Here is a 10609-nt window from a genome sequence, read left to right on the forward strand (position 1 = left end):
GCAGGTCATTTAAATGATGTGTGTGTTGCTTTGCAATATTACGTTGCAAAGGAAACACTGGAAGCAATCTCTAAGAGTGTATCCAAGGAACTTGATTCAGACTGAAGGTTGGAAACGCTTTTGGGGGGAAGTGATATGTGGGGATAAAATCTGAGGAAAGAGTAGGACGTAATCTAATGAAGAAGCAGAAGCGGAACCCAGACAGAGGTTACAAAGATCTGGATCTGATCCAGAAGGAAAAATGGCACGTTTGAGACTTGAAAAGGAGACCTGTGTGTGGAGGTACAGAGAACAAAGGGAAAGGTGCGCCACGGCCAGGTTGAAGACACACGTGTGTGCTCTATCATAGTCTTAGGCTGGAGTTAGTGTTTTGTATTTATCATAAATGAAATGAGCATCTGCTTAAGGGTCTTAAGCCTAAAGATGATGGTATTATAGCTACATTTGGGTAAAAACCATTAAAGTTGAAATGTGGAAAATAGGTTTGATTAGTAAGACTGGTCCATTTTCGATTTGTGGCTGCCTGTGCAGCGTGTGGGATCTTAGTTCTCCAACCGGTTATTGAACCTGCACTCCTTGCATTAGAAGCGTGGAGCCTTAACCACTGGACCACCACGGAAGTCTGAGAGTGGCTCTTGAAAAGACCAAGTAGAGATAATATGTTCTCCCAAAGATATGTATTAAGATCTATAGAAGCTGATGATTATTTGAAAATATGGCATATGGCAAAGAGATAGAATAAGAGAGCTTATTTAACTTATATGCAGAGTACATCATGCGAAATGCTGGGCTGGATGAAGCACAAGCCTAAAATCAAGATCGCCGGGAGAAATATCAATAAACTCATATATGCAGATGGCACCACCTTTACGGCAGAAAGCAATGAGGAACTGAAGAGCCTCTTGATGAAGTGAAAGAGGAGAGTGAAAAAGCTGGCTTGAAATTCAACATTCAAAAAACTAAGATCGCGTGCGAACGTGGCGCTGCGCGCGGTGCGGAGCGTGCGGGCCGTGGTCGGCAGCCTGCGCACCATCTCCGCACCCAGCCGCGGCCCTGGGGACTGCGAGCGGGTGCAGTCTGGGAGCTGCGCACCGGCCCTGCTCTGCTGTTGGTGCGGAAATTCACAGAAAAACACGAATGGGTAGCAACAGAAAATGGTGTCGGAACAGTGGGAATCAGCAATTTTGCACAGGAAGCTTTGGGAGATGTTGTTTACTGTAGTCTGCCTGAAGTTGGGACAAAGTTGAACAAACAAGAGGAGTTTGGTGCTTTGGAAAGTGTGAAAGCTGCTAGTGAAATCTGTTCTCCTCTATCAGGAGAAGTAACTGAAATTAATAAAGCTCTAGCAGAAAATCCAGGACTTGTCAACAAGTCTTGTTATGAAGATGGTTGGCTGATCAAGATGACATTCAGTAACCCTTCAGAACTAGATGAACTAATGAGTGAGGAAGCATATGAGAAATACATAAAATCTATTGAGGAGTGAAAATGGAACCCCTAAATAAACTACTTTGAAACAACTTAATCTAGCATAGTTGTCTTAAATTAGTGGTGGATTAAATTAGTGGTTTAAATCTATCCACCACTAATTTAAGACAACTATGCTAGATTAAGTTGTTTCAAAGTAGTTTATTTAGGGGTTCCACTTAAATTAGTGGTGGATAGATATTTAAAGGGAGAAGGCAATGGCACCCCACTCCAGTGCTTTTGCCTGGAGAATCCCATGGACGGAGGAGCCTGGTAGGCTGCAGCCCATGGGGTCGCTAGAGTCCGACACGACTGAGCGACTTCACTTTCACTTTTCACTTTTCATGCATTGGAGAAGGAAATGGCAACCCACTCCAGTATCTTGCCTGGAGAATCCCAGGGATGGGAAGCCTGGTGGGCTGCAGTCTATGGGGTGGCACAGAGTCAGAAAGGACTAAAGTGATGCAGCAGCAGATATTTAAAAAGCAACTTTTAGCAAAAGAAACTACTTGTAACAATGTTTCCTGAAGAAAATACCCCTTAACTTTCTAATGACTTCAGATAAACACTGTGCATCTTTTTCCACAGCATCCTGTGATTTTTAGACTAGGCTCCAGTTATAATATTCAGAATTCCTGAAATTATCTCTGGTAAAACTAATTACAAAAATTATGTAATTCAAGGATAACATGGTTATTTTAAACCTTATATGACATTGTAACTTGCTTACAGTTATCCCTGGATTTGGTCAAAATTATCTTCCCACTAGAAATAACTGCCAGTGGAGAAAAGTTTGTTAGTTGTATAGTGTCCAATGGAGAATATTACTACCTTAATTTTGCAATATACTGTGTTTGCTGGTGCTGTTTTTATACAGTGAAGCAATACCCTTGCAGGAGAATAAACAATTTAACAATAAAATATTCAACTCTTAGTCATGAAAACAAACAAACAACTAAGATCATGGCATCCGGACCCATCACTTCATGGCAAATAGATGGGGAAACAATGGAAACAGTGACGTTTATTTTCTTGGGCTCCAAAATCACTGCAGATGGTGACTGCAGCCATGAAATTAAAAGACACTTGTTCCTTGAAAGAAAAGCTATGAACAAACTAGACAGCATATTAAAAGGCAGAGACATTACTTTGCCAACAAACGTCCAACTAGTCAAAGCTATGGTTTTTCCAGTAGTCATGCATGGATGTGAGAGTTGGACTATAAAGAAAGCTGAGCACCGAAGAATTGATGCTTTGAACTGTGGTGTTGGAAAAGACTCTTGAGAGTCCCTTGGACTGCAAGGAGATCAAACCAGTCAATCCTAAAGGAAATCAGTCCTGAATATTCATTAGAAGGACTGATGCTGAAGCTGAAACTCCAGTGCTTTGGCCACCTGATGTGAAGAACTGAATCGTTGGAAAAGACCCTGATGCTGTGAAAGATTGAAGGCAGGAGGAGAAGGGAACGACAGAGGCTGAGATGGTTGGATGGCATTAGCAACTTGATGGGCATGAGTTTGAGTAAACTCCAGGAGTTGGTGATAGACAGGGAGGTATGGTGTGCTGCAGTCCTTGGGGTTGCAAAGAGTGGGACATGACTGAGTGACTGAACTGAACTGAACTGAAAGAGATAGAGATATTAAAAATTGCTATAAGAAGTTTAAGGAACTGGTGACCCAGTCCATTTAAAGTTAGTTTAATGCAGGATTGAGTATTGAGGTAGAGAGAAAAGGAGAGAAAAAGTTAAATGACTGTAAGATTTCTGTCTGGAACAGTAAAATAAATGGTGACCCCATTCTCTGAGACAGACAGTGCTGGACAGGAAATAGACTTGAAAGGAAAGATATCTTTTGGGTATGTTGTCTTTGCGACATTTGAATGGAAATATTAAGTAAGTTATTGAATATATGTTTGTGGAAATAAAAAAGAAAGATTCCGACTGGTGATGCAAATTTGAATTATCAGACTGTAAGTGGTAATGAAAGCCGTGAACATGGTTAGAAGGGCCTGAAAAGATGCATAATGTGTGCGTGAACACAAACAAAAACCCCTCATCACTCAGTGCGTTAGTTTGAGCTTACTAAAGAACAGCGAAAGACAACAGGTAGAAAAGCACTAGCTCTCATAGGGAAGCATCCATATTAAAACCCTGAAGGAACACGAACTTCCTGGTGGTACACCGGTCAATACTTGACCCCTTACAGGGGACATAGGTTCGATCCCCAGTTGGTGAGGTTCTACATGCCATGCAGAGCAGCCAACAATAAACAAAATGCACTTGAAGAAACAAAAGCCAAAAACTAAACCAAAACCCTCTTTGAGCCTTTTTAGGCACATTTTAAGATACTTGAAAGATTTCTATATGACTATAGACCTGGTGACTCAGACGGTAAAGAATCTGAGGCAATGCGGGAGACGCGGGCTTGATCCCTGGGTCGGGAAGATCCCCGGAGAAGGAAATGGCAGCCCACTCCAGTATTCTTGCCTGGAGAATCCCACGGACGGAGGAGCCTGGTGGGCTACAGTCTCTTGGGGTCTCGAAGAGTTGGACATGACCAAGCAACTGGCACTCTCACTTTCATAGACCTAATATATGGTGACTCTTTGTAAGTGTTCCATGGGCATTTGTTAGAGTTACTTCTGTAGTATTCAAAATATTAACATAAGATTTATGTATATATTAAATTAACATGAGAAATAATATAGTTAGATCAGTTATTATTTACTGTATTTTGTTTATTGTATTTTACCTATACAATCAGTCAAAATGAACAGAGACTTTAAACTCTGCCCTGAATAATCCATTTCTTATCTATCTTCATAAGCTTCTAGCTGATTCATTTAATTTATGTTAGTTGGGATGTAAATATTTTTGACATTTATACTACTATTTTTGATTATTTCTATTATTTAATGTTTTATCCTTTAGTGATTTTTTTCACTGACATTTACTATATTAATGTTAACTTTGTGACCCCATTTGTTCTATTTATTTTTCCGGTCATTTTGGTTTTAACCTTTTATCTCCTTCTTAATTTCATGTGTTGATTAGATAATACAAGCTCATGGTATGAAATTCAAAGGGAACAGAACAATACACGCTGAAAAGTAAACCTTCTCTGCCTCTGCCCCAACCATGCGTCACCCTTCCCAGGAGGCAGACACTCTAACAGCTTTTAGCAAATTCTTCCAGAAATTTCTAAACATATAAGAAAATGGATTATACATATAATTTTCATGGAAGTGTTAGTGAAACACTCACATTATTCTTTACCTGGCCCATCACCTATCCTGATATTTCATCCACATGAAGTCTATGTTGTTAATAATTACATCTATGTCCCATAGTTTTTTAACCAGGCCCCTGTTATGAATATGTATACTTTGTATCTAGCATATAATTAGACTTTGATTCTTGACTGTAGAAATCAAACAAGGCTTATAGTTGGAGTTCTGTTGTAGGCTTAAAGTAACAGAAATCTCTGGCTTTCAAGATATAAAATGTAGTATCTCACCTATTTGGAAACCTAGATATAATCAGTGGCTCCATTATGTCACCAAGCACCCATGATCTTTCCGTCTCCCGATAATTCTGTCTCAGCACTGACTTCATCTTAAATCTTGTTCTCCTAATAGTTTCAAGATGGCTTATAGCAGAGCCTGTAATTTCTATCATTCAATGGATCAGAGACAACTTAGATCTTGTGTACCTATAGGGACTAAGCCTGGAAGGAATTCTATGCACCAATTATTCAGGATTATCTTCAAGAGTGGAAGGAATAATGTGAATATCAAAATGTTTGGGTTCTGTCAGAAAAGACATGATGAATGAATATTAGGAATGCAGCCAAAGTCCACTATATTTTTTTCAACTTGAAAGACTTTGGCTTTAAGGGGTTTCCTTAGTGGCCCAATGGCTAAGACTCTTCCCTCCCAATGCAGGGGTCCCAGGTTCAAACCCTGGCCAAGGAACTAGACCCCATATGTTGCAACTAAAAAAGAAAAAGACTTTGGCTTTAATTAGAAAAGTATTTACATTTACATTAATTCTGTTTTATTGTTTTGTTCCAATCTCACTTTTTGGTTTTGTGCTTATTCTTAGAATTCTATCATTTATTTTATGAGCTGTATTATAGTCAATATTTTATACATCTTATTACTCTTTCATTATTAGTTTTTCAATAAAAATTAATCTGTGCATTTCTAGTTATCAATAGCAATAATGAAACTAGCACTTCTTTATATAAATGTTATATAAAGAATCATTATATAAAAATTAGCATGCTTTTGCTTTCCTCCCATCAACTTTCCAATTTTTTCCCATAAATTTGTTACTTTATGGGAAAATAGTAATAAACTTTATTACTATTATTGGTAATTTGTATTTCATATGTTCTAGTTAAGGAATTATGTTTGCCTTCCATATTGCTGCAAAATTTAAATATACATATATATATATAACAAATATAAATATATATATATATATATATATATGTTCAATGCTATGTCTAACTAGTTGTGATTCTCACGACTGGTCCTTTTATGTCATGAATTTCTTATTTACGAGTTTTGAAGTTTGACTGATGACTTGTTCAATAAGAGTATATCTGAAATTTTTGTTTTTCTAGAAGGATAACTGGCAAAGCAAGGCAACAGTATATCAATTTGGCTAGCTTTATTTTCTTCCTGGTGTAAACTGAAGACAATGGGGTGTATTTGCCTGGGCTCTCGAATCATTCACCAAAGATGCAAAGAAGCCAGGACTGTGATAAATACTTTGTGGCAATGAACAAAATAGTGAATCCCTCTTTTAGGAAGCTTCAGAAGGAACAGAGCTGATCTTGGCCTTTGGTGTCCTACAGCTGCTGATAGCCATGCTACAAAGTGCCATGTCCAGTTTTACAAAGTTTCCTGGTTTTTTTAATCCCAGTTCTTCAGCAGTCCCCAGAGAAGGCAATGGCACCCCACTCCAGTACTCTTGCCTGGAAAATCCCATGGGTGGAGGAGCCTGGTGGGCTGCAGTCCATGGGGTCGCTAAGAGTCGGACACGACTGAGCGACTTCACTTTCACTTTTCACTTTTCATGCATTGGAGAAGGAAATGGCAACCCACTCCAATGTTCTTGCCTGGAGAATCCCAGGGAAGGGGGAGCCTGGTGGGCTGCCGTTTATGGGGTCGCACAGAGTCGGACATGACTGAAGTGACTTAGCAGCAGCAGTAGCAGCAGCAGCAGTCCCAGTGATTCCATGAGTGGTCTATTATTATCCTAATTTTACATTTTGCTTAAATCATTGAGAGTTGGTTTCTGATGTTTAAAACCAAGCTGCTCCATGGACTGATGGGGTTAAGCATCCAATATTTGGTTGTTTTTATTTGCTTTAGCCTCCCAGTAAAGCAGAGTTTTCATGTGCTGTTCCTTAGCACAAGGAAATAAATCTCTAGCAAGCACTCTCCCCAATGTTCTGAGAGCCAATCCTTGCCGCTGGCCAGAGCCTTGTTAAATCAAAAGGTTTAAGGGGGATTTTCTCGAGAGCTGCTCTACATGTTTCCTACTGACACTTATTTTTATTCAGAGAGGTTGGCGGAAGTCACCCTTTCTTGAACAACCTCAATTTCTTCTCATCTAGAGATTTCTCAAAGACGCTGACTTGTCAGTTACCGGTTACCAATGCTAATGTCAGATATTTTTTCTCTCTATGCTTTCTACTCCATTGACTGTTTGATGGGCGACCCGTAAGAGGGCAGTATACCTTACTATATGATCAGATGTTACTGCTTAACAATGTAGGTGTGTTGCATAAAGTAGCCATTAAGATAATATATGTTTAAACTGTAGCAATACCGGGCTAAGAGAGCTTGTAAATTGCTTTAGATGTTGCTTGACTTTCTGACCACCGACTCATCCTGCCTTTTGTACTTGATGAAAAATGCGTAAGAGTGATGCACATATTGAAATAGATCCTGGATTCTGGTTTTAATCCTTACATTTCACTGTAGAACACATTAAAATCCCTGGGAGTCTGAATGATCACCTCCTAGGGTTTGACAACTATAACCAATGAATATTTTATGATTCGCATAATGCTTTCTTCTTTGCCCAAAACTTTGCCTTCATTCTGACCTCGAGACATCAGTCAACCCAAAGATTTACCCTACTCCTGATACTCCAGTCTAGGAACTTTTTTAGCCTACCCAGTAAGCAGTGAAATTCATGTGCTCATTTGCCCTAACAATTTAGAATTGTCTGTGTGCAAATCTCCCTTGCTACAACGTCATATGACTCCTTTTATTTATATCATAACAGGTCTCTTTTCCTACGGCTAAAGCTTTCCATATGCTAAACACACGTACACGATATTTGGGGGAGATAAAAAAGTCTCTCCATTACCTGAGATCATTTCCATTAATTCAGGATTTAAATTCCCATTTTAACATAAGCTCAGTGCCTCCTTTTTTAAACAAATGATTTTCTCAATTTGCTTAAGCCATTGACTTACTCATAAACAGACATGAGCTCTTGGAACTATCCTCCTTGATTCCTTACTGACCTTCTTTCTGTCATTAGTTAAAAATCTCATTACTAATAAACACAAAGCTTTCTATTTTTAACAGCAAAAAAATTAATAAATTCCAAGAGTTTTGCTTCTGTATAAGCCTAAGAACAAACAGAAGCAAAGGCAAGGATAAAAATTAAGGAGGAAATTCAAAAGTGAATATTTCTGCAGTCCTAGATGCAAGGGTTTTCTTAAATTTTGACAGATTGGTTTCATAGCTTGGTAATTCAGGTGGCATATGTATGAAAATGCCAAGAAATTTCCTCTCAAAGATTTTTTTCCCCCACAAATCCTGTCAATTAAAAAATTCTTATAAATGATTTAGTTCTATGTTTTCTAAAATAAAATGATATTCTTAGCCAATGTTTTTCTTATCTTTCTTACCCCATGGTGCACATTTCCCCTAAGCAATTTACATAATTCCTCAGAATGTGATTTAGGGAATTTGTTATTGCCTAGTCTCTTCTTTGAGGAGGGCATGGCAACCCTCTCCAGTATTCTTGCCTGGAGAATCACATGGACAGAGGAACCTTGCAAGCTACAGTCCGTAGGGTCACAAAGAGTCAGACACTACTGAAGCAATTTAGCATGCAATGCACACAGTCTCTCATTTATGAGAACAGATAATTTGTAAGATAATCTTAAAATATTAAAATCATTAAATAAATGACCTTGAATTAGCAGCTTCTATTAATTCTCCTGCTTGAGACTCCCTTTGAAACCGTATCTGTCCTAGGACAAGGTCATCACTATCGTCGGGTCCTCTGGTTGTCATTGATAGTTGGGACAATGCTCCATCTGCTGTCTGCAGACAGGAGCACATGGAAATCATATATTTTCCCCAAGAGAGATTCTTGATGATGAAAATCAGTATAGAAAAGCTACCGTCATCAGCAAGTTGTGGCAACAGTGTCACATCAGCTCCTCCAGGGTCCCGAAGCCCCTATCTGACCCCATCTTTAGTTGGACCCCACCTGTCTAGGGCTCTAAGTGAAAATGCTAGTTGCTCAGCCGTATCCGACTCTGCGACCCCATGGACTGTAGCCCCCAAGCTCCTCTGTTCATGGGATTCTCCAGACAAGAATACTGGAGTGGGTTGCCATTTCCTTCTCCAGGGGATCTTTCAAACCCAGGGATCAAACTGAGGTCTCTTGCACTGCAGGAAGATTCTTCACCATCTGAACCACCCGGGAAGTCCAGGGCTCTAATGAAGGAGCCTCCTTCCTCCTCTGCCTGAGTATCAATCATTCCAGGTCAGCAATGTTGAATTTTACCTGACCTCCTGGAAAACAGCAAAGATTCAGAAACCCCTCACCGTTTATCATGTTCCTGAGAAGGCTTATTGCCAAGAATCATCACCCCCTCATGATTTATTTAAGACTTGGGGCTATACCCTGTTTACCTACGACAAGGTCACACTCCAAAGTCCTATTCTTGGCCTCATAAGTGATGAGAGGAACTGCTTATTCCCACTGATCAATAAAAACAAAATGCTTATAAACCAAATGCTGATTAAGGGCCTCTCCTTCTGGGGTGTCCCTGGTGGTGCAATGGCTAAGACTTCACGCTCCTGATGCAGGGGGCCCAGCTTCAATCCCTGGTCAGGGAACCAGATCTCGCCTGCTGCAACTAAGAGTTCGTATACCACAACTGAGTCCTGACACAGACAGAAATATAAATAAATGTATTTTTTAAAAGTCTCTCCTCCCATGGCCCTGAAATTTGACTTACCTCAGCACACAGCCCCGCTTTGAAACCCCTCCCAGGAAATAAGCTGGCTTCAGGATGAAACCTGCTCTCGTCTACTATTCCAACACAGCACCCTTTCATTCCATTCTTTCTAGCCTTGTTTATGCCTTTCTCTAAATGAAAGCCTTTTTTGCCTAGTTCTTGAGATGCTTGTAGATATGATGTCATAGCTTTCTTTTCCCCTGATCCCTCTCTCCTTTTGCCCTTCCCCCCCTACCCCCTCTTCCAATAATATTTCTGCATAAAGTGTCTCCTTACCAAGTCTGTTGGAAAAAGAAATGGCAACCCACTCCAGGATTCTTGCCTGGAGAATTCCATGGACAAAGGAGCCTGGTGGGCTACAGTCCGAAGAATCAGACACAACTGAGCGACTAACACACACACACACACACCAAGTCTGCATATTTTAAAAATCTGTCAACCTATACTGTAAAATTCCTCTTTCAGTTCAGTTCAGCTCAGTCTCTCAGTCGTGTCCAACTCTTTGCAACCTCATGGACTGTACAGTCCATGGAATTCTCCAGGCCCGAATCCTGGAGAGGGTAGCCTTTCGCTTCTCCTGGGGATCTTCCCAACCCGGGGATCAAACCCAGGTTTCCTGCATTGCAGGCATATTCTTTACCAGCCGAGCCACCAAGGAAGCCCCCCAAATTCCTCTTTGATATGAACTAAAATTGAATGGAACTTCCTCTGCCCTTCTGGTCTCCATACTTCAGCAGAGGTAGCCAAGATGGAGATGTCAGACCAGTTAGGGAAAAGGTGAGAACCCCAGCTTAGAAGCCAGGAGGTCGGTGTTGAGTCTGAACATTTCTAGTTTTCTCCTGTTCTACTTGTCATGG

General features: G+C 40.1%; 1 pseudogene; it reads left to right on the forward strand.

Annotated features, from left to right (window-relative positions):
• The first annotated feature begins 241 nt into the window (after positions 1 to 241).
• On the forward strand, positions 242 to 1544 carry LOC109553352 (glycine cleavage system H protein, mitochondrial pseudogene; annotated as a pseudogene).
• Positions 1545 to 10609: the final 9065 nt, after the last annotated feature.

This window comes from Bos indicus, chromosome 27, assembly GCF_029378745.1.
Source record: "Bos indicus isolate NIAB-ARS_2022 breed Sahiwal x Tharparkar chromosome 27, NIAB-ARS_B.indTharparkar_mat_pri_1.0, whole genome shotgun sequence".
Taxonomy (NCBI): domain Eukaryota; kingdom Metazoa; phylum Chordata; class Mammalia; order Artiodactyla; family Bovidae; genus Bos; species Bos indicus.